At 42.6% G+C, this 20,375-nt stretch overlaps 1 long non-coding RNA gene across 1 annotated transcript in view; it reads right to left on the bottom strand.

The window, feature by feature from the left end:
* Positions 1–20,375, bottom strand: part of LOC307111750 — a 60,832-nt gene that overhangs the window by 25,041 nt on the left and 15,416 nt on the right. Inside the window, exons 2-3 of the long non-coding RNA XR_013814618.1 lie at positions 19,289–19,379; positions 15,597–15,705 (exon numbers count right to left, since the gene is read on the bottom strand). This is a non-coding gene — a long non-coding RNA (uncharacterized lncRNA). The remainder of the gene's footprint in view (positions 1–15,596; positions 15,706–19,288; positions 19,380–20,375) is intronic.

The raw sequence follows: 20,375 nt of genomic DNA, 5'->3' as shown, positions 1-20,375 counted from the left end.
GATCCAGGGACCCACGGCCTCACCCGGACCCGAACATTAACTTTTAGACAATGAGAAAAGCCTTAGATGATGGCTTGGCATCACCAGGTATAGGAATACAAAAATATTCCTATATTCCAGTACCCAACAAGGTTAAATTCACAGTGTCTAGAATCTAATCAAAGATTTCTAGGCACACAAAGAAGCAGAAAAACACAACCATAAAGAGGAGAAAAATCAATCAATCAAAACTGACCCAGACTGACACAGATGTTAGAATTAGCAGAGGACGTTGAAACATTTATTTTAACTGTATTTCACATATCAAAATTTTAAGTGAAGAAATAGAAGGTATAAAAAAGACCCAAATAAAAATGAGAATTATACTGAGATGAAAAATACACTGGATAGGGAAAACAGGAGATTAATAGATATTACAGAAGAAAATATTAGTGAATTTGAAGATATAGCAAAAATCTAACCCAAAACTATCATATATATACATATAAAGAATATAAATAAATAATTTAAAAAGCACCAGTGAACTTTGGATAGCTTTGAACAGCCTCATATATGTGTAATTGCAGAGCACAAAAAAACCTTTTTGATGGAATAAATGGCTAAAAAACTTCTACTTTGATGAAAACTATCAATCCATAGATCTAAGAAACACAGTAAACCCCAAATATAGGAAACATGAAGAAAATTATACCTGAAAACTTTCAAGTTTCAAGTTGAGTAAATATGCATTTATTTACTCTTATATGTTTAAGTCTAGACATGAATTTCAAATTAAATCTGTCCTCTGCTAGTAGAGAAAACCTTAAAGGCCTCCTGACTGTCTTCCTGGGTACTGTGGAGGAGTCAAAAAGAAGACTAGGAAAATTGATTGATGGTAATCCTGCTACCCACTGTCTATATAATGGCTCCCCCTCAATCTGTGTAGTGCATAGTCTATATATCTGTATCCTTTTGTCATTCCACCCTGGTAGGTACTCCAAGAAGAAAAGGGAAGGAGAAAAAAAACCCTAAAAAACCCTTCCTGCACATCTGTTTGATATCTGAGTGTTTAACCTCTCCATTTATACTATAAACTGCTGAGGGCAGCCCATATGTCCTCTTTATCCATGTTCCCTACACAGAAACATCTAGCACACAGATGTGCATGCAGCAGGCATGAGCCAAGATTTGTGGATTATCCGACTGATTGAAACATTCAACCTGGGCTTTGTCATTGAGTGTGGGGGTACCGGTACCCCCAAATTCCCCTGGAGGGGATGCTCTCCGTATTGGCCTTTGCTCTACCCTTTGATGATGGACTTAGGACAGAGGCAGTGGGTGCTGGGACTGCACTTTGGAATCTTCATTATGGCCTCTCCCTCAAGCAACTATTGCACTATACTCATTCTACCAGCAAAACAATTTTCACTTGTAGTAAATGTTACCTGTATGTGTCTGCCTTCCCCTGCAGAGTGTGAAAACTTGATTCAACACTAGCACATTAGAAGGCAATCAACAACTTGGTGTAAAAAAGCAAACATAAACAAATATGTTCACGAAAGAGATCCTTTTCAGGGAGGACGTAGAAAATGCAGCTAGGGTAATAAAAGCAGACAGAATGGGGACACTTCAGAGCAGTGCAGAGCAGGGGAAGGGGTTTGGACCCTGGTTGCCAAGTGTTCCATTTCCTGTGCAACTGACCCCTTCTAATCTAGCCAGATCTGATGCAACCTCCTCCTTCCCACCCCAGGGGCGGGGGGGGGGGGGGGAGTTTGATGGGGAGAGAACATGTTTCTGCTTTCAAATGTACTTGTTATAATCTTTGCCTCAGGAGGCAAAACAAAATTATAGCTAAGCCTACACATCAATGAGCTGCCTTGTAAAGGAAACCATCAAACAACCTTTTGCACTTTGGATTTTGATCCACAATAAAACTTTCCACTAGAAACCAATATTAACTTCTCACTACCTACATGTCAATAGAGCTTAATGAGACTTGATGTGACCTCCTCTTTCACTGCTCCTTTTACTCAACACTGCTAGCCACACCCACACGCTGGTGCATATACATTCCCATTCAGCCCCTTTCCAACTGATTTATTGGAGCATTTTCCTCTTGTCCTTTGAAACACAGATGGTAGCACTCCGTTGTCAATCTGGGGGCCTGCTCTTAGGGTAGTGCTAACGTCTGCTTTTGGCAGCTCTAGGGGCACTTGGCAGAAGCTCCTACTTGCTTCAGTTCCAGGCAGATCCTATGCTTTACTTATGGTAGCTTCTGGCCAATGGGTAACAGGGATGGGAGGGAGTCTCTAGGCTTTGGCCCTCCATCGCAGACAATGACTGGAGAAGTTGCACTGCACAAATTAGGACACTGAAGCACAGATCTATGAGGTGACTAATCCAGGATCACATTGGTAAGTGGAGGAGAAGGGATTTGAACCCACACACTGACTTCAGAGCCCACAGTCTTAGCTGAGGTCTTTGAGAGGAGTGAAGACTGGTCATTAGTGCAGCTGAGTGGCATGATGACCCAGTTGGGGTGGGGGGGGCGGCGGGGGGACTTAAGGCTGGCTGGCGGTGGTTACCACATTGTTCTCCTATGCAATACTCTTATTTTTATTTTATTATTTTTTAATTAAATCTTTACTGTTGAAAGTATTACATATGTCCCCGTTTTTCCCCCATTGACCCCTTCTATACAATACTCTTTAAGCGTTTTTTTGTGCTGTGTGTCTGACAGTGGGTCAGGTATTGGGCACATGAAGGTAAGTAGCATCCAGTCCCTAGCCTTGTGAGGCTCTCAGTCTCAAGTGCGGACAGTTCTGTGTAAGGGCTGTAATGGCTTAACCATGGGAGTCAAGATGGGGAAGTGCCCCTGCTCAGGGAGGGATTTATGGAGAAAAGAGGTATTCACCCAGCTTTAGAAGAGAACTGTGATTCTGGCTTTATCTCTTTGCCTCCAAGTTATGTCCAAGAAATAGTGTACCCGAAGGCTAAGGACTGTGTTTTACTTATGTTAATGTAAAAAACCATTGAAACCTGTAAAGAATTTTGTGAGTTTATTTGAGCCAAACTGTCCACGTATGCTGGGAAGCAGAACTTCAATGAATTGAGATAATGCTATGGAGAATGGGGGGGTTACATGAAATCTATTGGTGACAGACAAGAGAGGTGGGAGAAAGCAAAGCAGGGAAACCCCTGGGATTGGATAAAAAGTAAAATGATAGACACCTACGTAGGTGGGTGCAGGAACAATTAACATAACAATGAAGGAATTTGTTGTATCTGTCCTGGCGCCCCAAGGGGTCCAGAAAAAGGGAAGTTACAAGTTACCTAGACATTTCAAGGGTATGTTATTATAGATGCAAAAAGACAGACAGGCTCAGTTAAGGTAAAAGCTGACCTTGTCAGTGAAGATACCGGCCTAGGATGTAACTACCCACCATAACTGTTTTTATTTTATTTTTATTTTTTTAAAATATATTTTTATTGATTTCAGAGAAGAAGAGAGAGGGAGAGAGAGATAGAAACATCAATGATGAGAGAAAATCATTGAACAGCTGCCTCCCGCACACCCCGGACTGGGGATCGAGCCTGCAACCCAGGCATATGCCCTTGACTGGAATCAAACCCAGGACCCTTCAGTCCATAGGCTGTCACTCTATCCACTGAGCCAAACCAGGCAGGGCAAGTTAAAGTTTAATTTCAGACCATTCTTTGTGTTTACTTTAGGTCTCTGAGTTTGCAAGACTGCCATGCAGGCCTCCCCTGAGCTTGTCAGGTTAGCATGTGGCCCCTTTCATCCACACTTAATTTCATGTCTTCAGATGCTAGGGATAATGAATGGCATATAGTAGGTGGATATGGAATAAATGTATATGGAATAAATGAGTGAGTAAGCTGATTAAACAAAATTGATGGTGAAGAACTCTAAATTGGGAACAGAAGCAGGCAAAATAACTTAGGAGATCCAGGTAGGAATGAAAACCAGAGTGATGCAGAATAGGAAAAACCCCTTTTACAATCACCTCTTTGCTGACAGTGAACAAGTTTGCCAGAAGTCTCTGCTCTCTTATTGTGTCCCTCTCTGCCGTCTGGAAGGCTGAAGGAAGAGAGTGGTTGTTCCCTGTAGGGTCCTCAATGATGCTGTCATTGAGTCTAGAACCTGGGTAGGAAGGTTACTTCCCAGAGAAAGTTAGTTGTGCCTGTAATCAGATAACATACATCACTCCAGAAAGCCCTCCAAACACCACAGATTTAATGGCAACTAGCCACATCCTGCAACTCCAGCTTCCAACCAGCAGAGTGGGACCTGCATAATTTTATCACCCAACCCAGGTCACCTTTGGGCCCTCTCAGATTATTCTCAAGGTGAAGAGGGAGTGATAAAACCCCAGGGTAAAGCCCCACTTAAGGAACTATGAAAGAATGTTAAAAATAAAAGTTATCATTATCACGAATTTTAAATTTGAATTCAAAGAAAAACCACACCCAAATATCTAACAAACGAAGACTAGTTAAATAAATGATGGTATATCCATGCCATGAGATATTTAGTAGCCATTTAAAATGATGGCATAGATTTGTATTGACATGAAAAGACATTTAAGACATATTAGTAAGTGAAAAAAATAAGTTATAAAATGGCTTGTAGATATATACATGGTGGGGCTAAAGTAGGTTTACAGTTGTGAGTACATGAAACAGTTTATTCTTGCATTATTATTTATTAATTATTGTATTATTTTCTATACGAACAACTGTAAACCTGCTTGTGCCCATACACAGAAAAAAACTTGTGCTAAATACCTAGAAAAAAAACCAACTGGGATAACATACGTCAAAATGTTAAATGTTGATTATTCCAGATTCTATCCTCATGAATAACTTTTGGGTTGTTTTCTATTTCTATTCTTAATTTGCATACAATGAGCAATCAACATGTAGTCATAAAAGGTTTGCCTGAGTGAGTCTCTTGGATGATTTTAAAAGCAGACAGCCTGACCATGGGGTTTCATCAACTCCTCCCTACCCTGAGAATAATTTGAGAGGCTCAAAGGTGGTCTGGAATAGGTGATAAGATCATCCCTGGTCACATGCTGCTGATTGGAAGTTGGAATGGCAAGAAGCTGGCAATTGCAGTAGAATTTGCTGTTTGGGAGGGTTTTTTGGATAACAGCATATAGTTCTGATTGCAGGCTTTGCTAATTTTCTCCTTTCTGCTCTAGTTTCCAGAGTCAATGGTGGCCCATCAGGTGATTGTAGACTGGGAGGTGAGAGCTCTTCCAGACAGCAGAGATGGCCTAGGTCAGCTCTGATAACCCTCCCCCACCTGCCAGTTTAATTTCCTCTCTTTCTCCAGTCTAGTCTCAACTCAATCAGGGAAGAACCTGGGCTGGGAGCAGATCACTTTACTCACCATTATTTCATTGTCTGCATTTCCCTCCAGCCCTAGAGGCCAGCTCACTTTTCCTCTGTAAATTATTTATATACAAAAACTCAGAAAAGATCCTTGATCTTCTCCTCCCAATTCCTCCAGGGTCTTGCCTCCAGCATTTTAACTCTCTCCCTCCATTGTCTTCCTGGACATCTTCCCTAGTTCTGAGTCTGTCTGTCAACTTCTTTTAGAGCTGGAGTTTGGGGAAAATGAGGAGCTGGGTCAACAGCATCAGTTCCCAAAGAACCAGACCCTTGGGCTATTTAGCAATATCAAAGCTTCTCTCTCTGGCCAGAACTGGAGTGGCTTTCACAGTCATGCTGAGCTGCTCCATCAAAGAGAAGGACAGAGGAGCTCTTTCTCACTTAGCCTTTTTCTCAGACATGCCAAGGAGTACCCCCATGCATGTGTACACAGAGAGAGGAATATACCACATCCAGAAATGACATGCACACAATCATGTATACATGCATGCTCCGTATACACATCTTCAGACACATATAGACAGACACCAACATGTGTTCTCCTTGGCATCCATGCCTATAAACATATACACATAGATAACATACAGGCACTCGAACATATATACAACATGCAGACATTCACAGATACAACTGTATATCTTCACACATGCAGATAACAAAACTTGCACACATATGTAATCACATGACTCAAACATAAGCACACATAAATCTACTACAGGCAGAAAAGACGGCTGACAGATCATCTATTGCTAGACAGAAATCATACCACCCACCTTGACACTGGGGTTGCTTTGTTTTGTAGGAAGTTTCTGTAGAAAGTTGGCTGTGCCTTTGACAATGAGTTCACCCCTCTTCTGCCTCCTGCTCCGCAGCCAGCTTTCTCCTCCCTGTCACCCCATTTTTCATCCATAGCTGTGCCTGGCCAAGGGGAATGCTAATCGCTATGACAGGAACTGTTTCCACCTGTTTACATCCCTGCTTGCCTCCCCCTAATTCCATTTTAGACTCTGCCAAGCAGCAGAGGAGGCCTGCTGTGTGGGGCCCTTGTGCGAGGGGGAAAGGAATGAGCTAGAGGACAGTTGGAGTGTGAAAAGGACCCGTCGCTAAGTGACTCCCCATTCCAACAGCCCACACACAAGATGCACATAATTGCTTTTAGCACAGTGGGATGTATAGAGATACAAAAGGTCAAATCAAGGATTTGTCCCATAATATCTTTGCTAAGCAGCAGCGTCAGACATTGGAAAAGCATATTCATGAATTGAGTTGCCAGAGTGTGAGGCAGGCTTTTCAGAGGCGGCTGTGTGTTCCCTCTTTGAGGTGTGCCTGCCGTGGTGATTGGATTCACACGGAGCAAGTGACTTCTCAATGTTCAACAAAGCTCTGCCTGTGAATTGGACTAAATAGACTACTTGGCAGGCAGCTGAGATAACTACGCTAAGTGAATTTCATACTTGCTCCCACTCCCCTTGTGCCCAAGCCTACTAGAAAATGCAGGATAAAGGCCAAACTCCTGAGTGTGGCATTCAAAGCCTCCCACCATCTGACCCGATTCTATCTTTCTAGGCACTCCCCAACATGAATGTCAGATGTCCGCTGCACTGGGTCCTTCATTGGTCTGAATGCATCAGGAGACTCACTCCTCTGAGGACCTTGCCCATGTATTCTCCAGAGCACAATGTCTGTCTTCCCTCCTTTATTCAAATCCTATTTGTTATTCAAGCTTGACTCAAGTCCTAATTCTACCAGACCTTTCCTTGTCCCCCTCCCTAGAAGTGACCATGCCCTTCTTGGCAGCAGAATATTAGAGGAAGAACACAAGTCTGGATGCTGTGATTGGAGTTAAATACTGATGAGTTCACTCAGGCTGATGTGTTGAGAACAGTCTGTGAGGCGGGGAGGGAGAACAGAAGCAGAATCCAGTTCGGAGGCTATTGCCATCGTCCAGGGCAGGGAGGTAGATGATCTGAGCCAGGGAGATAGCAGTAGAAGTAGGGAGCAAAGGTTAGATGCTGTTACATTTGAAGGTAAATCTGAAGGGAACTGTCCGAGGACTGGTTGTGGGGTATAAAAACAAAGTTAAAAACAGCCACAAGATTTTTGGCGTAAGCCAGCGATTTTCAACTGGTGTGCTGCAAAGACTTTTAAAAACATGAAATACCTGACTATTTAGTCAGGGGCACTGTTCTCTTTTCCCTTAGATTGTCAAATGAAAAAATGACAACAGCTAACACAACAACAGCTGTCTGGTATGAATGAATCAAAATTATACCTACATTTTTTTTTTTGTCAGAGCAGCAAAAAATATACATTTTTTGGTGTGCCTAGAATTTTGGTAATTAGTTTATATGTGCCCTCTGATGAAAAAAGGTTGGAAATCGCTGGCCTAAGCATTTACTGATATGCAGAAAGAACACATCTGGATGGTGGATATTAAGAGTTTAGTTTGGGACATATTTAAGGTACCTATTAGGCATCCAAGCAGAGATGTCAAGACTGAGAAGGACAAGTAGTAAGACACCAGAAGAGGTGATATCCTAAAAGTATTTCAAGGAGAAAAGCATGATCAACCACTGTCAAATATATCTAATGGGTAGAGTAAGATGAGGACTATAAACTGACCAATACATTTAGCTATTTGGAGGCCTTTGGTGACCTTGTCAAGTCTGGTTTCATGAAGCAGTGGAGGTGAAAGTCTGAATTGGAGTTGTTTCAAGAGAGAATAGTCAACTTTTGAGAAGTTTTGCAATAAAGGAAAACATCAATGGGGTAGAATAGTGGAATAAAAAAAGGAATTGGGGAAAAAAAATACTATCTTTAAAACACACTTGCCCACACTCTCTCTTCCCTTCTTCCTCTCATCCAGATACAAGGACTGCTTCAGGTTTACCAAAATGAAGTGCCCTCTTGAGCACTCAATGATTACAGAAATTCCCTTCCAAGTTTCTCTGAAAATCAGGATGACTCTTTCGTATAAGCCCAGTCCTGTGGCTCTGACCACATCAACCGTGCTCCTGCTCAACATTATGGCCAATAGACCACTCTTCCTTCCAAATTTATCTTGTAAACCCATGAAGGAAGGGAGATGTTTTTCAGAAGAGCTATATATTCCCCAGTAAATAATAATGGAAAAATCACAATTTTCCCTAGCAACTTAGTAATTAAAAATGTAATGTTCTTCTCTATAGGGGAAAAAAATATCTGCCATAGCAGCTGCAGAGATGTTAAATACATTTTCAGTTTTCATGAAATATATTGTGTGTCAGGTCCATAATATCACTAGCCTATTGTGTGGAATAATCTATTGCAAGGGGATCTGTCATGTCTCCATTATTACTAACCCTCATTGGGGTTTAATTACCTTCAGGGCTATTTGCAACTATGGTTTTCCATTTCAAATCACATTAGGCTAAAATTAAACCTGTAACTTACACTTTGGGATGTAAATACGCAGCACTCCCTGTCAGTGTATTATACTGGTTAAGCTGCTTCTATGTAACGTGAAGGAAGAATAAATAAAAATATCCATTTTAGTGTGAGACCTTAAGAACCATTGGCTTTGTAATTTTCTTGAAGGTCATCTCTAGTAGGGAAATACCTGGGAGGAAATACCACTCATCTTTCATTGGCTATACTAGTATGGTTGGAATACTCTCACTCTCATGCCAATGTTTGTGAAAAGGTTAGTTACTCCAGTTAAGGCAACAAGTCTTTTTGAAATGGCTTCTGGGTTCCCTGTGGCCTCTGGCTTCACAGAGAGCTGCCAGTTAAGTTAGAGTTGCACAATGGTTGTGAATGGTGCCTCCTACCGTTGTACAATGTACAACCTACACAACCATATGCAGCAGCCCTGCTTCAGGGAGCTTACATGGGTAGAATTAGAGAATGGTAGAGTACAAATACTTGGAGTTTCTTCCCCAACAATGGCCCTGCCTTTACTGCTACTGAATCCTTTTCTGTGTTCACTGAGCTGATTCTGGCTCCAGAGTTTCAGCTTCTCTTTGATACTTCCCCAGCTAGCACTTCCCCTCCTCTTCCCCTCCCATGTCCCCAACCCCCAGGTTGTGTTGCCTTTATGAAATCTTCTCTGGTCTAATCTAATCTCCAACAAGCAGCCTCTTTTGCTGCTTTCTCTCTCTGACAAGCTGATTTATCTTGATGTGTCGACCTTTGGGACGCTTAAGCCGTGCTGACCTCTTTGGGGAGCTTGGCTTTTGTGGTGCTGGGGAGCCCTCTCTCCTGAGGGCTGTTATCAGCCTATTCTTTGTCATATTTGAGCCTATTTTTCTAAAAAGGACTTTGGAGGGCAGCCCATGCCGTGACTAAAGGTGTGAACACCTGTCCTTTCTTAGGAGGTCTTGCTCTCATCCCCAACAGCCTACTGAGCAAGAGCCGGGGGCCAGAGGAGGGGTGGAAACCTCAACCACCAACACATCTGTTAGGTTATAGCCCTTTAGACACTGGACAGGCCAAGAAAAGAGGCAAAACATTGTGCATCATATCATGTGTGTTATATAATAATGTATCATATAATTTTGTATTTGTTTGCTAGAACTGCCATAACAAAATACCACAGCCTGGATGGCTTCAACAACAGAAATGTATTTTCTCACAGTTCTGGTGCCTGGGAGTCCAAGGTCAATGTGCCAACAGAGTTGCTTTCCTCTCTCCTTGGCTTGCAGATGGCCACCTTCCTGCTGTCTCTTCACATAGTCCTCCCGCTGCATGAACTCTGGGGTCTGTGTTCTAAGTATCCTCTTCTTATGAGGACACCATCACATCGGATAAGGGCCCACCCTAACAGCCTCATTTTACCTTAATCACCTCTTTAAAGGCCCTGTCTCCAAATCTGAGGAACTTGGGGGTTAGGCCTTCAACATAGGGATTTTGGAGGGACACAATTCAGCCCATAATGATATTAGTCCCCAATCCAATCATCAGCTTGCACTGAGGTCGCACACAAAAAGAACTGTCTCAAATTGCAGTGTGGGAGATTTCAGCTGGATGTAAGACAGGTTTAGGCATATCCCAAATTGAGATGCTGGGGTGGAATCAACTGGAAGTGAGGAAGAAGGAAGAAAGAAGGCAGGCATCCTAGAAAACATACATTCCCATCCAGTGAGGACCATTTCTAGAACTAAGAGGTTAAACTAAATGATTTTTAACATTAATTAATGAATCAACATGAATTCATTTAGCAAACATTCACTAAGGCCTCACTATGTGCCAGACACCAGGGATCCAGAAGTAAACCAGTGAAGTTTCTTGCCCCCAAAGAGGACTTATGCATCCTGATATCTAAACCCTGTGTGGGATGGGAGGAGGTCTGTCTCCATGAATTTATTTCCCACTTCCTTGAATGTTAATGAAACCCCAGATGGTAGTATAGGCTTGTGCATTTCCTTGCTGGCAGTTAGCCGTGCCCACCCTCAGGGCAAGACCCCTTATCTGATGGAAGCTTGCATAAAGCATAACCTCCCCAGGTTTGGGACATCTGAAAGACCATGCACCTTGAGTTGGCCCAGGGAAGCTGGAGACATTTCTAAGCCCCACACCTGTGGCAGGCAGGGGAGAGGAGGCGTGGCTGGCACACAGTGGAGTCACTGTAGCCATAAACCATGATGTTTGGGATCCAGTAGGCGCTGGCCGGATGCCACTGCAGCTGCAGCCAGGCAGGCAGGCGGTCCAAACCAGACACCTCTTCCCCTCGCCACCCCCTCTCTCCACCAAAGCTCAGTTACACTCTCCCTGGGAGCCCACCAGATGCCCCTGGGATCTGCTTGAGAGTGTGTGGCAGCTAGAAGCAAAGGAAAGGATGCCAGAGCCAGTCGCTTCCCTCTAGATCGAAGGCACCAGATGCCTCCATCTGGAAGGTAAGTCTGCCACCCAGTGTCTAAGGGGGAGAGGTGCAGGGGCAGGCAGCTTCCCTTGCCCTGCCAGCTGTGCTCAGCCTGTGGCAAATTCTCCCACCACCCTCGGTGAGGGAAAACCACTGTGCTTTCAGAGTGGATTTGATTTTCTAGAAACAGCTAAAAGTCATTCTAAGCTAAATGGATACTGGTGGGAAGACAAATAACACAGATTTCCATCTTAAAGGCAGGCGACTATTTTGAAAAACAAAATATTTTTTTCAATTAGTCCCTTGAGGGGATTAAAAGTCTTATTATTTTAAAGACAATAATGTATACCATGGAATCCTACTAAAGTACATTTTTAGAAGAATTTAAAATATATCTCCTCCAAGAAATGAATGTTGGTGCTGCTTTTTCCATGCAGGCCTGTCTTTGTAAGAAAGGGAGAATGGCCTGTTTGATTTATTCTGCTGCTGAGTAGGGAGTTGGCCATACAGCCTGATGGAGCCCAGTCTCCACTCAGTCCTGGGGTCTCAGAGCTGAGTATTAAACCCAGAAACTACGCCCTGTCTAGGAGACTGTTTGTCATGAGGCTTTCTGAAGAGACTTCATATTTAGGAGGAACACGAGGCAGGAGATCAGCTCTATTGTTTCTCAAAGAAGGTGTGGAGTCTAGTGCTCACACCAGGGTATCAAAGGGCCTTCCATCTGAGGACTCAGAGGGAGGGGCCAGGAGGTCACAGAATCAGAAGCTCAGATATTTGGTCCTTTGGGTTCATGGTTGAAGGGCCATTGCTTCCCTGGAGAGGAACAGGAGAGCCAAAGCCTCAGACAAGCCTGACTGAGGTGGGAGAGGCTCACGAGAGGCCTCCCCACACCAGCTAAGCCAGTCCCCTGGAGGTCAGGCCTCAGGTGCTCAGCAGCCCTGAGCTCCCTGTGCCCTGAAAAAGGCCTCTCCTAAAACTAAAAAAGAACTCCTTTATCTTGGAGCAAAAGGGAGACACTCCTTCCCCCCTCCCCTCCCCAATCTCATAGGATATTTGCTGACTTCAATATTATCTGAGCACAAAGGGTCACTTCAGTTGGAACAAGTCTGAACTAATCTTTTTAAATATGGAACAAGGCCAGGCCAACCATCACTTGGCCTGATTGCTTGGCAACTCCATTATTCCCTTGATCAACAGTATTCTGGAGCTGGAGGAGTTCCAGCTAATAAATAGAGAAGGAATAAAAGAATTTATTTAGCCCTGGCCAGATGGCTCACTTAGTTGGAGCATCGTCCCATATACCAAAAGGTCGTGGATTCGATCAGGGCACAAACCTAGTTTGCTCTATTGATCCTCAGTGGAGGTACATATGGGAGGCAACCGAAAAGGTTAACAGGGAACTTTGTGGGTTGACACTACCTACTGATCAATCTTGGCATCATTAAAAGTGAAGCAATCAGACAGTATATGCCTGATAATAACAGCGCCACTATGAAATATTGGTGCCTAAACATACTGATTGACTCTAAGCAAGGCTCTAAAGATAACTACCAGTTTACAGGAAAGATAGAGGGTAGAGGAACACATTCCCTTACTCTACAAGAAAGCAATCAGACAATACAGAACACAGACAATGCTCAGAACAAATATTGAATGTATTTTTATTTGCTAAATCTAGCAACCCTACACCCAAGCCAGAAGACTTCAAGCCATCCTGAATTCCTCCCTCTTTTTCCATTTTTGATTGCATTCCAAGTCTTGCTGATTCTTTTCTATATTTCTCATTCTGTCCTCCTTCTCTATCTCCATGTGACTTTCCTACTTCGAGCCATTGCCCTCTCTTTCTTAAAAGCTCCTTTAATTGGCTTCCACTTGGCCTTCCTGTTTCCAGCCTCATCCCTTCTAATTCATGCACAACAGGTAAACTGGTCTTTCTAAAAGGCAAACCTGACCACAGGACTCCTCCGCTTAAAATCCTTCCTCAGTTCCCCATGGCTTTCAGGATAAATTTGAAACTGATTTTAGTTGATAAAGCCCTTGGTCATTAGATTTCTCTCTATCTATAGTCCCATTCCTCTCAGGCTCTAACCCAAGGACCATTTGGATATTTATAACATCATTCTCAGGCTATACAAAATTATCAACTTAAAAATTGGCCTGCTATATTCGGTCAAACGTTTAATTAACTCACTCTATAATTAACTCACCCTAATGCTTTGGCAGGGCCAGACCAAATGATTTTGCAGGCCTTATGCGGCCTGTGGGCCAGATGTTCCCCTCCCCTGCTCTAACCCATCACACATGGCCCAGCCACATCAAGCTCTGGGAGCCCAAAAGAGTACCACACCATCCCTTTTAATGGTGTATCTCTATTCTTATTAATACCAGCAACCCCACACACATCCTACTCTTCTCCTTTGCCTGGCTAAATCCTATTCATTCTATTAAAAAAACAAAACAGTTTAAAGGTCACTTTCTCCAAGAAGTCTTCCTAACTTATTGTTTTAAGCACATATCTTTGACACACTTTATTGTAATAGTTGACTTATCTGTGTGTTTCCCCAACTACATCACTTTAAGTTCCTTCAGAGCAAGAACTGTGTCTTATCTATATAAAGTCAGCAACTGATACAGTAATCAGCACTAGTAAACAATTAATAAATGTTTATTAGATGAATGATGGTTCCTTAGCATAAAATGTTCCTACTCTCATCTCTGGCTGATCCAGCATGTCTTACTTGGACACTCCCCTCCATTTTCAGATGTGGACCTTCCTGTCTGTTGTATCTTTATCCTCACTGAAACTCTGGGCTTTGATTTCTGTGGCTCAACCGTGATGAAAAAGCTTCTTGTCCACTCCATTACGCTACTACCGAACGGATGTAGAATAAAGAAATGACACCTTACCAAGTGAGGCCCTCGCCAGTTCCCCACCCAAGCTGAGTTTCAGATCATGATACCAGTTGACATCGGGCAGCTGTTAGATGAGAGATTTTCGCCTGCCGTCCCAACCCCCACGATTTGCCCCCAGCCCTTCCTCATCCCCTGGGGAACAACTTCTCTTTTTGTTTTGGGCCAGTGTTTAGCAGGAGCAGGCACCATGCCTTGTTTGAGCTGTGATCTAACACCAGCTGACAGGTGGGTTTCAGGGGTGTCTCTGGGGCCATGGCCTGTTTAGTGGATTGACCACTCTAAACTCAATTACAGGAGACTTTCACGCTCCATAAGCAATTCCAGACCCTTTTTGATAAAACTCTGGTGAGTAAATAAGTCATGATGATGAGAGGGGCTCTATTTAATATTCATTGAAGTACACATGTTTGGAAATTGGAAGCAGAGTTTAATCCATTTTCATATTTATATCAACATAAAGCTTTAAAAAGGATCCCTCTTTTTCTCCAGCATTCTTGTCAATTTCTCCTTTGGAAAGCTAAAGGTAAACCAGACATACATTTTAAAATTAAAAATATCTAAAATTATAATTATTAAAGTATGAGTTTGAGATGTTAATTTTCAACTCAGAACCAATTCTTGCATTTGCTTTGAACTCCTGGGACAGGTAGGTAACAGATAAGCCATTGCTATTTCTGATGGCTAGATTTTTGGATTTAACTTTGTAATTAAGAGCTCATCGAAATGAAGATATTAAGAAGATGCTAGTCTCAGCCCCAAGATCTTACAATTTAGGGGAATGTTTAATAGCCATTCCAAGTAAATGCAAAAGCACCCCTTTTTAAATAAAGGTAAAATTCACAAAATAGCAAGTGTTTATGCTCACCAAATTATAGGACTGTTCAATTGAGGGAGAGCTGAAATATGAGGAGAAAGAGTTAACACAGTGAAGGGTGTAGAGCACTGTTGTGTTGTCCCCTCCCCTCCACTTTTTATTTTTTATGGGGATGAATGTTTAAATATGGTGCTATGGTTGAAGGCATCTCTTTTAATAATGCAACACATGGCTTCCTGGGGGGACAGCAGTTGATTTGGAAACTGAATATGGTGCACTCTAAATTCTCCTCCCTAAGGAAGGCTGACTAACTAAGTGCCATGAGCTAGCATGGAGACTCAATCTGTCAAATCAACTTGCTGGAAAAGCCCCATGCGGGATCTTCTCCACTCTCCGGGAGCTAATGTGAGCAGACACTTGTGACATTAGACAGTGTAGCAGGCCTGGCATGAAGGAAAAGTTCACCATCCACCGACAAGGTGGTCTTTAGATAAAGAAATCAGTGCAAATTTGTTAATGTAACAACTTGGAAAAGTATGCTTTAAAAAACAGCTGCTCTATGGGGAGAAAGGATCAAAAGAAAAAGAAGGCAATAACAGTACTTGGAAGCTTTCTTTGGGCTTTTTGTACCTTTGAGGCATTGCTTTTTCTACTGGTCCTTCTTCTAGGCTGGGGTATCTTCAGTTAAGTGAGTGAGTCCCAAACTTTGCCACTCCACAAGCCACTGCTCCACGTAAAACTGAAAAAGGGGGGGGGGGGGGAATAAAAAGCAATGAAGAGGGAAAAATTCTGTGCCTTTGCCTTATTGGGATAAATAACATCTTTCCTATTTCAGATGGGTGATCAACCGACTTTCTCAGTGAGAACTGTTATCTATCTGATCTTTGTGCATTAGTCCTGAAGGAAAACTGAAGTGATTATTACCTGGGAAGAGATGGGTGATAAGAGGATGTTATTTCTGTGTCTGATACAAAATATAAGTATATGTCTATAACTGGATCAAATATTTTAAGAATTAAACAGAATTCTAGGGGAAAATATAGTTATTAATATCAGATAAACAAATTTGATTGTGTTGAGTGTCTGACTCAGGGAGGTGGTTTTGCCAGTTATTTCCCCTCGGTGGGATGAATTTAATAAGAATGGAAATTTGCCCTGACCGGTTTGGCTCAGTGGCTAGACCATCGGCCTGCGGACTGAAGGGTCCCGGGTTCGATTCTGGTCGAGGGTACATACCTTGGTTGCAGGCACATCCCCAGTGGGGGGCGTGTAGGAGGCAGCTGATCAATGTTTCTCTCTCATCGATGTTTCTAACTCTATCCCTCTCCCTTCTTCTCTGTAAAAAATCAATAAAATATATTTAAAAAAAGAAAAGAATGGAAATTTGCTATAGCATGCTTATTGCATATTTAATTTAGAAAATAATCTGATATAACTTTGAGTATGACATGCTGAATCAGCTCTTCCATGGCAGCTATGAGAGCACAGGTTCTAGATAGAGACACCTAAATTCAGGTCCTGGTTCTGCCAGTCAGTAGTTTGTGATTTGGGGAAAGTTGCTTAGGAAAAACATTTACTTCATAAGATTATTCTGAAAACACTTTTCTCATAGGAGTATCCTATCTAATAAAAGGGTAATATGCAAATTGACCATCACTCCAACACACAAGATGGTCGCCCCCATGTGGTCAAAGATGGCTGCCCCCATGTGGACACAAGATGGCCACCACAAGATGGCCAGCAGGGGAGGGCAGTTGTGGGTGATCATGCCAGCAGGGGAGGGCAGTTGGGAGGGACCAGGCCGGCAAGGGGGGGCAGTTGGAGGGGACCCAGGCCTGCAGGGGAGGGCAGTTGGGGGGACCCAGGCCTGCAGGGGAGGGAAGTTGGGGGGGACCCAGGCCTGCAGGGGAGGGCAGTTAGGAGTAACCAGGCCTGCGGGGGAGGGCAGTTGGGAGTGACCAGGCCTGCAGGGGAGGGCAGTTGGGAGGGACAAAGCCTACAGGGGAGGGCAGTTGGCAGGGGGACCAGGTCTGCAGGGGAGGGCAGTTAGGGGCGACCACGCTGGCAAGGGAGAGCAGTTAGGGGTGACTGGGCCAGCAGGGGAGGGCAGTTAGGGGAGACCAGGCCTGCAGGGGAGCAGTTAGATGTCGATCAGGCTGGCAGGGGAGTGGTTAGGGGGTGATCAGGCTGGCAGGCAGAAGCAGTTAGGGGCAATCAGGTAGGTAGGCAGGTGAGCAGTTGGGAGACAGCAGTCCTGGATTGTGAGAGGGATGCCAGATTGGAGACAGTGCAGGCTGGGCTGAGGGACACCCCCCCACCCCCATGCATGAATTTCGTGCACTGGGCCTCTAGTTATAACATAAGTTAATATATGGGAAGTTCTGAGGTCAGTGTCTGTGATATACTAAGTGCTTCATAAATTTGGCCACAATTATTATTTAAATGAACCTAAATGGATTCCCAGAGTTTTTTACTGATTTTAACAAAACAAAAAAAAAAGGGTTCTGTGGTCAAATAAGCTTATGAATCAGGTTTAACATAATTAACTTTTTTAAAATATAGTATTTTCTAAATTAAATGTGTATTATGAATATCCAAGGGAGAATTTACTTTCAAATATTTGACCATATAAACCTTTTTCATAGCTGATGCTGTTCCCTAAGTGAAAAAACAACATTATGCTAACCTCTGGTTTAGAAGTTAAGAAATTTTTGAGTCATGGGGCCTGAACCACTAGGACAGTAATTTAAAGCATGGTAATTGGTTATCTCATCGGCCTCATAGGTCTCAAAGCACTCCCTTTTTAGAACAACATTTTGTAAAGTGGGTTTGGTAGGAGGCAGAATATGTATGTTAAAACACAGACACTGGAGTTGGACAGACCTGGGTTTCAATTTCCCAAACAAACTATTTAATATCTCTAAGCCACAGTGTCCTCAGCTATTGAAAGGACAGTAATAGTGATATTTACCTCCTAGGCTTGCTCTATGAATTAAATCAGGTAATGCCTGGCTCTTAGCTATTAATGATGTATTTATTCCAACAGTGGGGCTAATATTTGTCAACAAATAATGAATTAGTTATTCTATTCTCGACTAATTACTGTACTCATTCAGAGCCCTTGGTGCCTCTAAGGTTGCAGTAAAAACACAAAAAACCCCACTGGAATGGGAATAAGCATCTGTAGGTTTTAAAGCACCCTTTGTGCTTGATTAAGTAGTTAGTTGATGAACCTTATGACGTGTTTACCAAGATTACCACACCCCTCTGTGCTTAGTTTTCTCTTCTGTGAAAAACAACAACCATAACAGCAGCACACCTTGCCTACTTGTATCAGAGTTACTATGAGAAACAGAAATAATTACCGTATTTTCCGGCATATAAGATGACTTTTTAACCCAGGAAAATCTTCTCAAAAGTCGGGGGTCGTCTTATACGCCGGGTGTCATCTTATAGGGCGGGTATATCCCAAACTCTATATTTTAACTGGAAAAGTTGGGGGTCGTCTTATATGCCCAGTCGTCTTATACGCCGGAAAATACGGTATATACATATGATTTTCTTAAACTATAAAGGCCCATAGCTTTTTCAGAAATAATTATTATGTTTACTTAGTCTAGGCACTGTGGTAGGTCTTACATGTGATGCCTCATTTTAATCCTTACTATGAGGTGGTATTATTATACCTACTTTAGAGATAAGGAGACTGAGGCTCAGGGAGGCTAAGTACTGCTAATTTCTCCCAAGGTCACCTGGCTTATAAAGCCAAGAATCAATTCCAGATCTGTCTGACTTGAAAGTGCTTAGAACCATTGTGCTTTAAAAAATAATAACATTGACCGGCCGGTGTGGCTCAGTGGTTGAACGTTGATCTATGAACCAGGAGGCCACAGTTTGATTCCCCATCTGGTCATTTGCCTGGGTTGGAGGCTTGATCCCAGTGTGGGGCATGCAGGAGGCAACCTATCAATGCTATTGTCTTATCATTGATGTTTCTATCTTTCCTTCCCTTTTCCTCTCTGAAAATAATAATAACATTAAAACACATTTTAAGTTAGAAATTAGTATTGGCCACATACAATTCACTATTTAGCAGTTCTACAGACACCTTTTTGATGTTGTAAATGAGTGAAGATGATGAGTGAAGATGAAGCATTGGGTAGGAAACAGAGTGGTCAATACAGAATCCAGTGTCTTAATTGGATGATTATTTATAGACACTGGCTAATTTGATTAACTTTCCCTGTGACTTAGGTATATTTGCCATAATTATTACAATGATTAGCATGTTTGAGGTCACAAACTCCAAAAAGTCCAGTCACCTGTGTTAAATGATCTCTACCTCCTGAGAGTTTCTGGATGACAAGTTGACATGCATGGCAAGTAGTTTCACGAACTGCAATAGAGTAAGGTCTGTCAGAGAAGGAAAATCTATATTAATCATATGCTATAAAACACTTTTTGTTAGTTACATATATTCCTTTACTTTCATTTCCCAAGAATAGCTCAGCTGTCAAAGCATTTCCATGATTTCCATAGTTTCGTCAAATACTGTGCGATCGAATTATTGCTCTGAGAGAAGCTACAATTAAAACACTTTAATCATTGTAACAAAGGATCCTTATTGAAGCTGACAAAGATGGTGAAATCTGATGAATAATTGGTCAGGTTAATCTTTTAAAAAGTGAATTAAACTGCTAACAAGTTAAATCACTGTGATTTTCAAAATAAGCCTCCAGGGTGAGCAGAGAATGGGAATATTATCATCATTTAAAAATATATATTTGCTTTCTTTTTCTCACCTCTCGACTTGCAGTGGAGGCCCAGGGTTAGAATGAGCGGGACCCTGAGGACCAGCTGGCAGAATAAGGTTGGTCCAAGTGAGAGGGCATGTTCTCCACTTTCCTCCTCAATGATCCCTCAATATTTCTAAGGGAGGCATACAGTGGATAGAAGAAGATCCAGAACTAATATGGCACCCATTTACCAGCCATTCTCAATGACTTCAAGTGGGTCCATCATGTGGTTCTGATTTTGTCCCCACTCTAAGCCAACAAACCATGACAATGAGGTCACTCTGGTATAATTGCCCCTTATGCCCTTTTTCCAGTCAGATTGCTTATCCTTCCAGATACCTCTCCTATTTGCATTTCAATTACTGTGGAAAATATACTATGCTCTGAAATAAACTGAGATGGGCAAATATGAACTGGTAATCCATTGCAAATGGACAGAAGAGGACTTTTGAGCTAAAGTCTTGACTTGGGATAGGCCTCCACAATTTTTGGGAGTTTTAGTGGATCCTGTGATGAATGGTCCAGACCCTCTTCAGAAAGAAAGGGCTTATTCCCCCAGCTGCTGGGAGTGATGGTAGATTTGGCCCTTAGCTGTTAGCCTTGAGTAAAGAAA

This window comes from Cnephaeus nilssonii (genome assembly GCF_951640355.1).
Source record: "Cnephaeus nilssonii genome assembly, chromosome: 15".
Classification (NCBI taxonomy): Eukaryota; Metazoa; Chordata; class Mammalia; order Chiroptera; family Vespertilionidae; genus Cnephaeus; species Cnephaeus nilssonii.
This window is presented reverse-complemented; position numbering and strand designations above follow the sequence as displayed.